Below are 15,659 nucleotides of genomic sequence, written 5' to 3'. Positions count from 1 at the left end.
GAAGGGAAGGGAAGGGAAGGGAAGGGAAGGGAAGGGAAGGGAAGGGAAGGGAAGGGAAGGGAAGGGAAGGGAAGGGAAGGGAAGGGAAGGGAAGGGAAGGGAAGGGAAGGGAAGGGAAGGGAAGGGAAGGGAAGGGAAGGGAAGGGAAGGGAAGGGAAGAGAGGGCTCAGGGGGACCTTATCGATATGCATCAGTACCTGAGGCGGTGGAGGGGGCAGGGGCAGGGGAGTGAAGAAGAAAGAGTCAGCTGCTTCTCACTGGGGCCCCACAACAGGGCAAGCAGTAGCGGGCACAAGCTGCAATACAGCAAATCCCACTTAAACACACAGAAGACAACTCTTCTCCTGTGAGGGTGGTCAAACATGGGAATGGGTTCCCCAGAGAGCTTCTGGAGGCTCCATCCTCGCAGCCATTCTCAACCTGACTGCACAAGGCCCTGAGCAGCCCCCTCTGCTGGACCCTGCTTTGAGCATGGGAGTGCACTAGACAGTCTCCAGAGGTTCCTTCCCACCTCAGCTCTTCTGTGACCCAGCGCTGGATCCCTCAGGCAGAACCGGCTGTCAGGGACAAGGGAGGAGAGACGATGCGGGGAGCCAGGGCCCAAAACGACTACAGAGGCGGGCATGGGGAAGGGGCAGGAGAAGGGGCACTGCTGTCAGTCCCAGGGGCAGGATGGGTTCAGTCACGCTGAAAGAACAGAGCCGGAGGGCAGGGAAGTAAGGAGGACCAGAGTGCATAAAGCAATCTACCCAACAGCCATGCACGGGTATAAAAATGCAAACACGCTGAGGAAAGCCACCAGAGAAGCAGCAGCTTGAGGCCCCACTGAGATGTGAACTCACAGCTCCAGTTCCAGAGCGCAGAGCGGGGTAGCACCGTCATTCCTGGGGGGTCCCTTCTGGAGAGCTCTGGCTCAGGAGGGCAGCGGGGCCAAGGGAAGCAGACTGCAGCTCTGCTGCTGGGAGAAGTGCTGTGCTGGGGGTCAGACCTGCTTCTGATGCATCCCCCGGGGAGCATCAGGCTGCTCTGCTGCTCCTCTCAGAGGCTGGCCAAGCAAGGAGGGGCCACCCATGCTCTGGTTTAACTCCCTTCCCTGTCAAGAGGAGATCCTGCGTTCACCTTGTGGAAATGCCTGTGCTGTGAGCTTTTATCACAGAGAGCTCCCTGTCCAAGACGGATCATCCAGGAGGTTTCTGGAGGGTCTTGACGACAAGTGCCTGACACAGGCGACGGAGGAGCTGAGGAGGGCAGGTGCTCTGCTGGACCTCATGCTTACGAACAAAGAAGACCTAACTGGTCGGGAACGGGAAGGCTGGGAGCAACCTCGGCACAGTGGTCACGAGATGGAGTTCAGGCTCCTGAGCGGAGGAGAGAAAGCCCAAAGCCACAATCACAGCCCTGGACTTCAGAAGAGCAGACTTTGGCCTCTTCAGGGATCTGCTTGGAAGAATCCCATGGGACACCATCCTGGAGAGAAGAGGGGTCCAGGAGTGATGGCTGAGTTTCAAGGAAGGATCACCTCCTCAAGCTCCAGAATGGTCCATCCCAACAAGCAAAGGCCGCAGGAGGCCCGCATGGGTGCATAAGGAGCTCCTGGAGGAACTCCGACATCTAAAGGAAGCACACAGCAGGTGGAGGCAGGGACATGTGAGCTGGGAAGAACGCAGAGACACTCTCCAAGCATGCAGGGATGGGGTTAGGAAGGCCAAAGGCCACCTGGGGCTTAATCTCAGGAGGGACGTGAAGGGGAACAAGAGGTGTTTCTACGGGTACCTCAGCGGCAAAAGAAAGACCAGCGAAAGCAGGGGCCTTCTGCTCACTGGCAATGGCGACCCGGTCACAAAGGACAAAGAAAAGGCCAAGGTACTGACGGCCGCCTTTGCCTTGCTCTTTACCGGGGTGACCGCACGTCAGGAATCCCAGGTCCCTGAAACCAGGGGGAAAGTCCAGGCCCAGGCACACTTGCCCTCAGTGGAGGAGGATCAGGCTAGGCAATATTTGAACAGGCGGGACATGCACAACTATGCACTCCTACGGGCCTTCTACGATGCAATGGCTGAGTTAGTGGATGAGGGGAGAGCAGCAGATGCTGTTTATCACAAGGGCTGTGATCCGCAGCACAAAGACCAGCTGGAGGCCAGTCACCAGTGGCGTCCCCCAGGGGTCGATACTGCGTCCAGTGCTCTCCAGCCTCTTCATTAATGACCTAGATCATGGGACCCCAGCGCACCCTCAGCAGGTTTGCAGATGATACGAAATGGGGAGGGGTGGCCGATACACCAGAAGGGTGTAGTGCCAGTCAGAGGGCCCTCAGCGCTCATAACCCATGCAGCAGTACCTGTTGGGAGCCGACCGCCTGGCAAGCAGCTTTGCAGAGAAGGAGCTCTGCTGGACCTCATGCTTACAAACAAAGAAGCTTGGGTGGACACCAAGTTGAACATGAGCCGGCAAGGTTCCTCTGCAACAAGAAAGCCAGCATCATCCTTCGCTGCATCACGAAGAGCCACCAGGTCAAGGGCGTTGATGATTGCCCGCTGCACAGCCCTGGCGAGACCACATGCGGAGTGCTGCGTCCAGTTCTGGGCTCCGCAGGACAAGACAGGCATGGACCTTCTGGAGCAAGCCCAGCAGAGGGCCACAAAGAGCATGAAGGGGCTGGAGCATCTGTCCTACGAGCAGAGGCTGAGAGAGCTGGCACTGTTTAGCCTGAAGAAGGCGAGGAGGGGGGTGATCTTCTCCGTGCGCATGAACACCTGTGGGAGGGTGTAGCAAACATGGAGCCAGACTCTTTTCAGTGTCATGCAGTGAGCATACAAGGGGCATTAGGCACAAATGGAGACACAGAAAATTTCATCTCCACATAAGAAAAAAATTGCTGATGGTGAGGGTGGCCAAGCGCTGCAACACACTGCCCACAGAGGCTGTGGAGTCTCCATCACTGGAGATATTCAACACCGGACTGGACAGTGTCCTGAGCAGCTTGAACGGTGCCACAGGGTACTTTCAGTACATTCTTACAAGAGGCCAGACCGGGGACATGCAGCTGGCACACTGGAGGCCCAGGCTGGTATTCAGGGAAAACTCACCAGGCTGGAGAAAGGGGCTGACAGCCAGTGCCTACAGGTCAACAACGGCAAAGGCTCGTCCTCCCCTGGGCTGAAATAACACAGGGCAGGCTGGAGGCCGACTGGCTAGGAAGCAGCTTGCTTAAAAGGGTCTTGGTGGGGCCAGGCGGACAAGAAGCCAAACCTGAGCCAGCACTATGCTCTGGCTGCAAGGACAGACAGCCACATCCTGGGCTGCGTTGGCAAGCTGCAGCCAGCAGGGCAACGGTGACAGCGAGGGCGAGGGCGAGGCTGAGGGCGAGGGCGAGGGCGAGGGCTAGGGCCGGGACCCTTCCCCTCTCTTTGGCACCTGGGAGACCGACAGTGTGCCCGGTCTTGAATCTCCAGTACTGGAAAGGCATTGCCCTTGTGGAGTGAGTCCCGGGCAGGAAGACAGGGTCACCAGGGTGACTAGGGGTCTGGTGCATGTGACATACGAGGAGAGGCTGGGAGACCTAGCTTTTGGCCGCCCTAGGAAGAGAAGGCTCAGGGGAGATCTCATTCCTCTCTGCAGTTGCCCCGCGGGAGGAGAAAGAAAAGAAGGCGCTTCTGGAGCTCACAGTGACTGGGCAAGGAGCAGAGGACACAAGCTGTAGCACTGTAAAGTCCAGCTACATATAACACAGATTAAGATGAAGAATCTTTTGCATCATGGGGGTGGTCAAGCCCTGGAAGAGCGTGGTTGCTGGATTGCCCTTCTTGGGGAGAGGAAAAAGCTTGCCTACACACATCCCTGAGCAACCCGACGTAGTCGTCACTGCTTCGAGCAGGGCATTGGACTAGCTCACTCACAGAGGTCCCTTCCAACTCAAACGGTTCAATGCAAGCTGAGCAAAGCGATCGATGCTCTGCCCTTCTCACTGCTGCTGGGGCAACACCTGCATTGCAGTGCCCTGTCTGGGTCCCCCAGGACCAGAGACGCATCAGAAACCTGGAGAGAGCAACAGGCCCAGGGCCAGACTCAGTCAGGCGGGGCTGAAGCCCATGCCGTAGGAGCAGAGGTCGACGGCATTGGCTTTGTGCAGCCTGGAGGAGAGAAGGCCCAGAGGGGAGGCGGGGAAGGGAAAACCCAGCTCTGGCAATGGGAAAACAAGCCTCAGTGAGTACGGTGCAGCCCTGACACAGGCTGTGCGAGGGACACTGGCATCTCCGTGCGTGTCGGTGCTCAGACCCTGAGCCGCCGGGTGGAGCTGGGAAGTTTGGCCTGTTTGGAGCAGGACGTTGGCCCTGAGGACCTTTAGGGCGGTCCTTCCTCCCTCACCTCTTTGGGGATGTGCTGAGTCACAAGGGCCCTTGACCAGCCACAAAAGGGCTGGAAGGCAGGAGCATGCGATTGCCTAGAGGCACCAGGGGCTTCAGCAATAACGCAAACCATTTGGAAATGCCCTTCAGGAAAGTGGCACTTCAGGAAGAATGAGGACACAAGCTCAGTATTCCTGGCACGCCTGAGGCCAGGACGCCATCTCCACCAAAGTCAACAGCAGGGCGACTCACGTTTCCCTGGAGTTCAGGGATTTTCCCAGCTCTTCCACAGTACGATGGCTCCCAGCTGCTCCGGGAGACCGATCCAACGTTGCTCTGGAATGAAAATGCCTTGAATGCGCCACGCCATCCCTCACCCAGGAGAAACAGCCGCACGCTGCAGCTCGCTGCCCTGAGCCACTCCTAAGAAGCAGCCCATGCAGGCTTTTGGCCTCCGCAATGAAGCTGCTGCGCAAAACAGGTCCATTTGGGTGTGGGTCACTTTCAGGGAAGGACGCAGGAACCTCTTTGATCTCCCTCCTACACCTTGATCTGCTTGTTGGCAGGAGATTCTCCACTGCCCAAGCAGAGCCCAGACCCCCGCCTGCAAGAAGCGTGAAGGCCCACTCAAGTCCCCTACGCACATGGCTATGGAGATCCCAGAGAGTGACCGCTTGCCCTTTCCACACTGGAGGGGACCAACCCGCTCTCTGGCTTCGTCCTGCTCACCATGAACCTGCCGTCGTTCCCAGGCTCCAAGGCAGCTGACGGAGGCTGTGGTGCAGCCTGACCAGCATCAGAACTAGCAACATTGTCACAGCCCTCACTCCTGCCCCCAAGGCGCTTGCCTCCAGCTCACTAGCATCCTTCCTTGCTGTGGAGCTTTGCCTCGGCCCTGCAGACCTGACTCTCGTCTCCCTTACGGGACTGCGCAGCCTTCACGTTCTCCCTGAACTTAGCCCACCACCTCCGGAGCGTCTGCCATAACCTGCAGGGAGAGATGTCTCTCAGGGTCAGCCTGAGTCCCTCCACGGAAAGCACTCGAGCGCTGGCTTGAGGTGTCCTTCATGGCCAAACCTCACCACGGCTCATGGCCATGCTCACCACGGGCAGAGGCGGATGAGCCAAAGGCAATCCGCATGACGCAAATCCGCTTAAAAACCTCTCTGGACAGCGAGCCTGACACCTCCAACTTCACGGGCCCTAGGAGTCCGCAGGGGTGGCTGCGACACAGATGAGTCGTTCCACCATCAACTCCTATGAAGTGGGAGCAAAACATTTCAGCTGAGAGAGGCAAGGGCTTAATCACCAGCGAGAGCTCTGCAAGCAGCAGCAGCCACGAGTGTTTGGGTGCTTCATGAGCAAGGAATGTTTTGGGCCCCCTGGGGCTCTGGGACACAGCATAAAAGCCTGTGCTGCGCCAGGCTCTGCCATCCTCCTCTCTTTGCCTCACTTTCCTTGGGGAACTAGGTAAGCCTGGCTCCGCTCCCTCTCTTCCTACGGGCTGAACGGCTCTCATGCTGGCTACTCAACCTTGATAGGTGGCTGGCAAGCTTGGCACTTGAAAAGAAATGTTTAAGGTCCTTTACCTCTTTCTCCTTTCCAGCGGGGTGGTGATGGAGAGCTGGGAAGAGGAGGGTGCATTCAAGCAGAAGGGGGATCTCTGGGTTCAGCTGCGGGCATGCGAGTGCCCCAGAATTTCCACCTGCAGCAGGTCGTCCCTAACCAAATAGCCCAGCACATCCCCTGCCATCTTGAAGGCAGAAACATTTCTTTTGGAGATGTGGTATGAGCGGTCTTTGCAGAGCTGCTGTAAGCCCACTCTGATGCATTTCACGTGAAAAGCTGGTCAGCATTCCCGTGCTGTGTGACTCGGAGGGCATGTGACCGTGCGTCCTGAGGTCGCTCTGGAAGCAGGAGTGAAGGGAGGCCTCAGCAGCCTCCCCCTGCTCTCAGGGACGAGGGCAGCCTCTTGAGTGAGAAGAGGGAGCAGAGCTCTTCCAGCTTGGTAGTTTCCAATAGGGCAGCCACAGGGGAAGGCCTGTGTGGCATGGCAGACGAAGAGCTAGGGGAAGGCATTGCGGGCTTGCCCAAACCATGCCTGCAGCTCCTTGCGGGATCTCGTCCAAGCATGGGGCTGGCCTTGCTAAATCAGTTCTGCTCCAAACCCAGGCGCGGGGCAGTTGCCACGCACTCGGCATTATCCGGGGTCCTCCAACTTCTGCCCTCTTTTCCCTCCCCTGCTCTGTGTTTCAGCTTTGCCTCCCTCACAGAGAGATGTCTTGCTTCAGACCCTGCCTGCCACGCCCCTGCGGCACCTCTGGCCCATCCCCACTTGCAAGCAGCTGCAATGAGCCGTGCATCGCCCGCTGCGCTGACTCGACGGTTGCCATCCAGGCCTCCCCGGTCGTGGTGACCCTGCCTGGCCCCATTCTCACCTCCTTCCCTCAGAGCACAGCCGTGGGATCCTCTCTGTCAGCTGCTGTTGGCAGCTCCCTCAGTGCTGCGGGGGTGCCCATCACATCTGGCGGCTCCCTTGATCTGGGCGCGGTCGGACTGTGTCTGCCTCCCCCCCGCTGCAGTCTAAACTGCTGAAGCCAGACGATCATCCCCTTCGGCGCCACCACCCAGGAACCTGGAAGGAAATGGGCACCCGAGACTGCAAGCACGGCCATGGCTTGCAGACGAGCTGGGTACCCCCATCCCACCTGGGGCGAGCCAACGGTGCCCGCTGCGCCTCGCTGCATGGCAGGTCTTGCCACGCTGCCTCTGGCTCTGCTTTTCTCCAAACTCCTCGGGAAAGAGCTCCTGCTCTTCCACTTGGCTGCATCTCCGCTTGATGGGCACAGGGTACCAGGGTTAGGAATTGCTGTTGTGGGGACGTGATTGCCACAAGGTAGAGGGGGAATGGGAAGAGGCAAGCACTTTGCCTGGTGCTTGTGCTGGGGAAACGAGCAATTCTCTGTGCTTCACTGAACCCTGGGAACGTGTGTCTTGCTCTCTGTACTGCTTCACTGCCCTTTTGCCTCCCTTCTCATTAAAGACGTTGTGCAGCATAGCTGGAGACTTGTGGTGCTGTTTCTTTCTCCTCCAGCCTCCGTTAGCCACCCGCTCTGCCTGCAAAAGCATTGCCCTCTGTCCTGAGCTTACTTCTCTCTGCCGGCAGCTGGGGAGGGACTACCTCCCCTCTCCCAGCACATGGGACACGTGTAATCAGGTACCTGTAAGCATGGGGCACTGCCAGATTTGGGTGGAGCTCCCTCAATGGATCCCAGAGCACCAAAACTAAGCAAATGGGCTCAGAAGGATGGAAGACCGGCACTATCAAGGCCACAGGCAAAGGCGACTTTTCAGTCTCTGTGAGCCTCAGAGGAACAGAGCATGACTCTGCTGCCTGGTCATCCCGGCCCCCCGATGGCTCTCAGGGTCAGCTGTGAGGCCCTCCACCAAAAGCACTCACAATCTCCCTTCAGGGGTCTTCATTTTCCTCTGCCAACGTACCCGGTGGGCCTTGAACGTGTCTTAGGAATTGTGCTGAGCTGCCTCCCTCTTTCCATACATTGGAAGCCCGCCAGGCAGCCCACTGCCCTCGAGAAGGACGTGGAGTTGGAGCCCTTCTGCTGCTTGCAGGTGAACCTGCCTTCAGCTGCTTGCTGTGCTGCTGTGCAGGGGCAGGATGCAGAGAGGTGGAGGGCAGAGGCCGTAAGGGAGCGTGCCGGGAAGGGTGGCAATAGGTATTTTCAGCAGTCAGCAAATGTGCCCTTGCACAAGGGAATGCGGACCCTCAAAACCAGGCAGATTTGGTGACTCCTTGTGTCCTCTTTGAACTTCAGCATCCCATCGGATGTTGCATCTCCTGAGAGTGACGCTTGTGTCAGGAAGGCAAGGCAGACCTAAGGGTGTGATGAGTGGCGAGGATGAAAGGCCTGGCAGCAAGAAAGGGAAAAGAGAATTGCCTGCCGCTCAAGAGAGCAGATCCTTCCCTTTGCCTCTCCTCAGCACTGCTGACACCACCTGGAGTGCTGGAGTGCTGTGTCCCATTCTGGGCTTCCCGGTACGAGGAAGATGGACCTATTGGCGTGAGGCCAGCAAAGGGCCACGAAAATGGTTGAGGCCTTGGATCATCTGTCAAAGCAGGAGAGGCTGGGCAGGAGCTGGGATTGTTCAGCTTGGAGAAAGGAAGAGAAGAGAAGAGAAGAGAAGAGAAGAGAAGAGAAGAGAAGAGAAGAGAAGAGAAGAGAAGAGAAGAGAAGAGAAGAGAAGAGAAGAGAAGAGAAGAGAAGAGAAGAGAAGAGAAGAGAAGAGAAGAGAAGAGAAGAGAAGAGAAGAGAAGAGAAGAGAAGAGAAGAGAAGAGAAGAGAAGAGAAGAGAAGAGAAGAGAGGGCTCAGGGGGACCTTATTGATATGCATCAGTACCTGAGGCGGTGGAGAGGGCAGGGGCAGGGGAGTGAAGAAGAAAGAGTCAGCTGCTTCTCACTGGGGCCCCACAACAGGGCAAGCAGTAGCAGGCACAAGCTGCAATACAGCAAATCCCACTTAAGCGCACAGAAGATGACTCTTCTCCTGTGAGGGTGGTCAAACATGGGAATGGGTTCCCCAGAGAGCTTCTGGAGGCTCCATCCTCGCAGCCATTCTCAACCTGACTGCACAAGGCCCTGAGCAGCCCCCTCTGCTGGACCCTGCTTTGAGCATGGGAGTGCACTAGACAGCCTCCAGAGGTTCCTTCCCACCTCAGCTCTTCTGTGACCCAGCGCTGGATCCCTCAGGCAGAACCGGCCGTCAGGGACAAGGGAGGAGAGACGATGCGGGGAGCCAGCGCCCAAAACGGCTTCAGAGGCGGGGATGGGGAAAGGGCAGGAGAAGGGGCACTGCTGTCAGTCCCAGGGGCAGGATGGGTTCGTGGGATCAGTCACGGTGAAAGGGTCCTTCCTTGCTGTTGAGCTTCAGGTGTCCGTCATGGCTAAATTCCACTATGGCTGATAGCCATGCTCACCATGAGGAGGGGCATGAGCTGAAGGCAATCTGTGTGGTACAAATCCTCTTTTCAGGCTAAGTTCGCTAGTAACACTGTCCCGTTTAGCACACAAGCTGGACTGTGCATCACGTGCCCTCGCTCATGCAGCTCTTCAGCCCTTCATTCCCCCTCTCCTCGCTCCCTTCTCTTTTTCCAATGTAGGGGTACTTCCAGGAAGCAAATACTGAATGCCATCACACTGCTCTCTAGTGCTTGCTACCTCCATTTCTCAGCTGACCCTCACAGTGCCAGCCTCATGCCTGCTATGGGGGAAATGATCTTGTGTGAGATCAGACTCTCCACATTACGTGGCGTGTCCCACAATGACTCCGCAGGAAAGTAGGCAGCTTTCCAAAGAAAATCCTTCACTGCTGAGCTCCAAGATAAGGATTCCCCCTCTCCTCGCTCCCTTCTCTTTTTCCTTTCCCAGAGTTTCACTCTCTCCTGCCACCAGACTCCTGAAATTTCTCCATCTCTGCCCTGAGAGCTTCCCAGTAGCCCTGTGAAGGCTCCCGCCGCAGGCTTCTGAGTTCATCACTGTTGCCTAGCTTTTATACACATTGATAAGTTCCTCCTCAGCATGGTCTTCTCCTGGCTAATGAATCCCCGCCCTGTTAGTCTCTCCTCTAATGACAGATCAAACTAGAAGAGCGGGGTGTTAACACACTTCTGAAACAACCCAGCTAGAATGAGAAAGAGAAGTCATCCTTCTTGGGCTGTCACCATACGCACCATCTGGACACTTCCCTTCAACTCTGCAACCGTTTAACAGGAAAGCTCTTTTCCCCAGGGCAGGCAGTGAGGTGGGATTGTCGCATGAGCAGGAAACTTTCCCACCACAGCTCTTTCTCCTGTGAATAAGTCCACACACACACACACACACAAAGACAACATTTGAGCTGAGACCCTAAAGCTGGCTTGTACCTTCAAGACAGAAAGAGACATCTTGGGGGCTCTGCAGATTGGGGAGCAGAGAGCAGGGGAAGTCCCTGATGCCTGGAGAAAGACAAGTGCTGCACCAGTCTCCAAACAGGGGAAGAAAGACTATCTGGGGAACCCCAGGCCACTCAGCCTCACGTCAGTCCCTTGGAAGGCCGTGGAGCAAGTGCTCTTCACTATATCCATCCATGGATGGAGGGACAACAGGCGATGTTGTCTCCCTTGTTTTTAGCAAGGTTTTGGACATGGTCTGCCACAGCATCTTTGCATCCAAGTTGGGACATCATGGTCTGAGGGGGGTGGACCTCCAGAAGGAGGAACGCAAAGTCCAGCGCCTGCATGGACCAATTGCCCTGCACTGGGGACTGACTGGGTGGGGAGCTGCTCTGCTGGACAGGCCCTTGGGGGTCCTTGTGAGCAGCTGGCAGTGCAGCCTGCCAGGGTGGGGCCTGGCACCGGCGCGGGAGGCACTGGCCCTGTGAGCGGAAGCTGAGGGAACTGCCCTTGTTTAGGCGGGACCCAGATGGGAAGGTTTTGGGGGGATCTAATTGCAGCCGTTGAGTACCTACGAGAAGGTGGGAGGATGAGAGCCAGTAGCTAGGCAGGAGTTGAAATGGGTGCCAGCCCCGAGGCCCTGACCTCTTTGGGGACAGCAGAGGTGCAAATCCTATCAACCCCAGAGCCCGTTCAGGGAGCTGATCCGACCCGAGGGACTCCCCTCGCTCCTTCACCACAAGCCATGGGCTTCTCTGAGCGGCGCAGACTGGAGAGCACAGCATGCGCGGAGAAGGATTTCTGGGAGGAAAGTCTCCACACTTCCCAGTCTGGGGAAGGAAAAGACTGGCAGGCAGAAGTCTGTCAGGAGTGGGACTTGAACCCACGCCTCCCACAGAGACTGTGACCTGAACGCAGCGCCTTAGACCACTTGGCCATCCTGACCTCTTGGCCAGCCTCTGCTCTTCTCCCTAGAGCCTGCCTGAGCCGGGGGGGGAGGGGGGGGGATGGATTCAGGCTCCTCCTGTGCGTGGGGCACAGAGAGCTGGCTGCTGGCAGGACCTCTCCCCTTGTGGCGCTGGGCTCTTTGGAGGCAACAGCAGGAGCTGGAGGCATTTCAGAGCAGGGAGCAGAGGGGCCCAAGGCACATGGTCAGGAAACTTCTTCCGGCTGTGAGAATGCAAAAGGGAATTCTTCAATGGCAGAACCAAAGGAACTCGCGGGGCAGGCGGTTCAAGATGCCCACAGTCACCTGCTCTTGGCTCCTCAGGGCTCTGACACTGTCGTAAACCAACGAGGACGCCAGAAGAAACTCGTGGGTCTGCAGGTCCCAGCAGCACGCTTTGGCACCTTTGATTTCTTGCCTGCAAGCCCCGCTACACCCAATGGCTTCAGGCACTGCCACCGCCTCTTTCTCTCTCCATGCATGTGCCTGCTTGGGCACCCATGTACAGGTCCTTGTGCCATTTGGTGAGCCTGGCTCTGTGCATAGGAGACAGTCTTTCTTTGGGCAGGGAGGCTGCCAGTCCCTCCTTGGGCAGATGCAAACCCCAGAAGACCAGGGGACAGCTCCGTTCCAGCGGTGGCCTTGCCATCCGCAAGGCAGCTCCTGCTCTGAAGGCTGTCCCCTCTGGAGCCTGTCTCTGGCTGCCTCTCCCCAGCAGACAGGAGGGGGTGGTTCCTGATGTTTCCTGCCCCATGGCCTTCCTGCTGGCCCCAGTTCTGCCCCTGCTCTCCTGTTCCTGCCCACCTCCAAAGCTGGCCTGGCTGGTGGCTGGGGAAGCACAAGCTGGGCAGAACCTGGCGAGTCGGGAAGCACCACTTCCCCAGCTCCGCTGCTCGTGGCACGGCGTCCTGGGGTGGGCTCAGGCCACCAGCCTTTGGGGAGCAGCCAGATGTCCTCCCCACTGGCGCCACAGCGCTGCCCCTGTGGGGCCTCTCAGGGCCACCTTTTCCTGCCTCAGAAATGGCCCAGCCCCCTGGATGCTCTGGGTGGGCAGAGGCAGTGTGTTAGGGCTGGGAGTGTAGATCAGGCACCGTGGGCAGCCCCACGCCTGGCTCTGGGGTTTTTCCATGTGAACATCCCCTCCCCGCACAGCTTGGAGTGCAAATTGAGCCTGTGGGCACCTCTCCCTTCTTGCACTGTAAAGGAACACTGCCAAGCCCCCTCATCCCCCCCCGCCCCCACCCACCCATGCACACACACACACACGCACGCACACACACATGCGCACACACACACACACACACACACACACACACTGTACTCCTCACAGCAATTTTCTGAGGTGTTATTTTCAATCTTCATCTTTAACCTTCCAGGGCATTAATCTTCTGCTTGCCAGGTACAACGTCCAACAGCAGCAGGTTGAGCTCTGGGCCAGGCAGGAAATCCCTCTCCTCTGGCCCACGTGTCAGCAGTGCAGAGAGGCCGTCAGCGTGGAGTCCCTCCTCAGCAGGCAGTCAGCACTGGTCTCAGCTGGGAGCCCGTAGCTGCCCCAAGCAGTCCTGGTGCCATATCAGCAGTTCTCTTCAGCACCCTCACCTGGGGGCCCTGGGAGAGAAAGTGTGGAGCCCCACAGACAAAGAGACGGGCGAGACCCATCCATGGGTGAGGAGACGGCCCATGGAGAGACTCTGCCAAGAGAAGCCAAGGCGGGTGTCTGGGGAGGGAGGACAGGGGCAGAGCAGAGGCTGGTGCCTCTCCGCCCAGGGCTGTGGGGACTGTGCCTTCCCTCTGTGCTGCTCTGCTCACACCAGCCCTGAGGGTGATCTCTGACAGGGCTGTGTGTCCATGATATGGAAGCCATGGGTGGGCTGCAGTGTTCTTGGCTCGCTCAGCACAGGCACGGATCCCGGTACAGCCAGTGCAGCCGGGAGAATGTCTCTACAGAAGTGCCTGGGTGGGTGCGTTCATGTGGGAAGCAGCAGCGGCGCTGGGGTATTTCCGCTCTTACAGGCCTGGGAGCAGGCAGAGATGCTTGGGGTGTGAAACGTGGAGGAGCGGCCAGAGGCTGTGTGCAGGGAGGGGGAGGCAGGACTGATGTGGGCGCTGGGAGAAGTGGGGCAGAGGCATGTGCCTGCAAGCACTTCTTTCACTGTGATGAGCACAGCCGCCTGCCAAGCGGCCCGTCTCTGCTTGACTCCTGGCCAGCGTAACCTCCACCCTCAACAGCTCTTCTGCTTCAGTCCCTGGCATGCACTTTCACCAAGGCAGGCATTGCTGAAGCCAGGCCTGTCTCTCCTGGGCTCTGGGGGGGTGCCCCATCCTGCCTGTGCATGCACTAAGGGGAGTGGCTCCCCCAGGGAACATGAACTTGTTGGTGAAAGCTGGACTCTTTTCTAGCAGGAGGTGGAAGTGCCTCTGCAGCAGGCGCCTGGAAGAAGAAAAGGGCGCGTGCGTGCGTTGGCCGGGAATCGAACCCGGGTCAACTGCTTGGAAGGCAGCTATGCTCACCACTATACCACCAACGCATGCAGACCTATGCCTGCCTCCTCCTGCTCCTCCCAGGCACCATCTGACCCTCTCTGAGCTTTCAGGACTATCCCAGGAGTCCGAAAGGTGAGGAAGATGTAGCAGAAGGAAAAAGAACAGGAAGCGGCATTTGGATAGGGTCTTTCCCTTCCCCCGTCTCTTCTCCTGCTGCTGCAAAAACTTGCAGACGTTTCCACGTGGGGGGCCTCCCTTCCCGTCACAGAAGCACACACATCTCGGCTCGGGCCGCGTGGGAAAACATGCCCCTTTGAAGAAAATCCACCCCTCCCCATAGGTGAGCAGTCCTCTGTCAGGAAAGCTGTGAGCCTGTGCAGCTGGGAAAGGAGAAAGGTGGTTCCCACACACCCTGGCGATGCTGGGGGAAGCTGAGGATGACTAGAGGGATGGGGGGTGCACTGGGCATGCTGTGCAGCTGGAGGGACTGCGGCTGCGGGGCTTTGTCCAGGGCTGGAGCTTCGTCGCTCCAGGCAGCCCAGAAGAGGACGGTGCCCTGTAGCTGGCAGGATTCCAACCTGTGTGGGGAAACTCCCCTGGACTTCACATCCATTGCCTTCCTCGCTCAGCCGCAGCTACCCGCCCCAAACCTCTTGGCAGCAGTGATCACGTGCCCTGTGCAACGTCATCCAGCTTGCTGCGAGTTTCAGGGCCAGACTGTGTTGGGGTTTTCCTTTCCATCCTTGGGACACACCACAGCTGGGCACCCACAAACAGATGAGCACATTCAGAGCGCATTCACCACACCTGGGACTCTGAGGGAGGTGTCTCATTTACCTCCCAGTCCCTGCTGTGCAGTGAGGTGGACTGGACAAGAGGCGCCACCAGATGCCCAGCCCCGCGGAGGAAGCACTGCTGGGGAAGTCCCGGAGTTCCAGCTGCCTCCCCAGGGTGAGGAGTCTTTCCTCCCTGCCTGCCTCTGAGGCCTGGGGGCTCTAAGCACTAGGGTTGGGACCTGCGCTGCGAAGGAGAAGTGCCTGCATCCAGGGTTTCAGAGGCGTAACCCCAGGGCTACGGCTGCAGCTCCCAGCGCCTGGTTGTCAGGGTGGCATCTGGGATATGCTGATGCCGGAGCAGCATTTGACTCTCCCTCTGGCATCTCTGTGGCTGGAGGGGAGGAAGGGAAGGGAGCTCCATGTATCAGGTCTCTTAAGACGGAAGAGAAAGCAGAGAGCCCAAGAGCAGGCGCTGAAGAGGAAAGACTGCAAGGAATCCAAGGACCCCGGTCTTGAAGTTTTGAGACAGTGGAAACAGGAGACACACAAACGGCACTGTCTGCTGGCGTGGCTGCCCTCCGGCTCTAGAGAGCTGGAGAAAGAACTCAGGGGAGGCGTTAGGAGGGGTGAGCTACGTGGAAGGGCAAATGGTGGGGTGAAGGGAACCGGAGGGACGTAGACGAGTGGGGGGAAAGAGAAAGTTTGATGTCCGAGAATGAGCCACTGTAGAGGTCTGCCTGTGCACGGTTTTGTCTGGATGGTGACCACAACCCAAGTCAAGAGGCTGATCTTGCTTGAAATCCAATGTATGGCTCCAGGGATGCATAGGAGGCATTTCTGTCATTTCCGTGGCCCTGGTGCAGTGTTAGGGGCAGCTGCTGGGCTGTCAGGGTCAGCAAAAGCAAGGCTGCACTGCAAGGGAGTTTCTGTCCTCCCCTGCAGAGGCAGCTCAGTGGGGCAAACACAGACTCCTCCCATGTGTGATGCGCAGGAGACAGTGTCAGAAGGGCAAACCAAGGGGGCCTCAGCTCGGGCACACAGCCTTTGGGCTTCCTGGGGAGACATTTTTCCTCCATGGGCCCAGGCCCAGGCTCAGGCCCAGGCAAGAGGAACAGAAGCCCCTTTGAGCCCAAGCGCTGGTGCTGTCAGTGTGCAGGAGC

General features: G+C 58.0%; 2 non-coding genes across 2 annotated transcripts; both read right to left on the bottom strand.

Moving 5' to 3' along the window:
- Positions 1-11,155: 11,155 nt before the first annotated feature.
- Positions 11,156-11,238, bottom strand: TRNAL-CAG (transfer RNA leucine (anticodon CAG)). Its single transcript has one exon. It is a non-coding gene; the product is annotated as a tRNA-Leu (tRNA).
- A 2,457-nt stretch (positions 11,239-13,695) lies between these two features.
- On the bottom strand, positions 13,696-13,767 carry TRNAG-UCC (transfer RNA glycine (anticodon UCC)). The gene has a single exon. It is a non-coding gene; the product is annotated as a tRNA-Gly (tRNA).
- Positions 13,768-15,659: the final 1,892 nt, after the last annotated feature.

Source organism: Dromaius novaehollandiae, chromosome 10 (genome assembly GCF_036370855.1).
Source record: "Dromaius novaehollandiae isolate bDroNov1 chromosome 10, bDroNov1.hap1, whole genome shotgun sequence".
Classification (NCBI taxonomy): Eukaryota; Metazoa; Chordata; class Aves; order Casuariiformes; family Dromaiidae; genus Dromaius; species Dromaius novaehollandiae.
The sequence above is the reverse complement of the archived record's forward strand: the minus strand, read 5'-3'. Positions and strand labels throughout refer to the sequence as shown.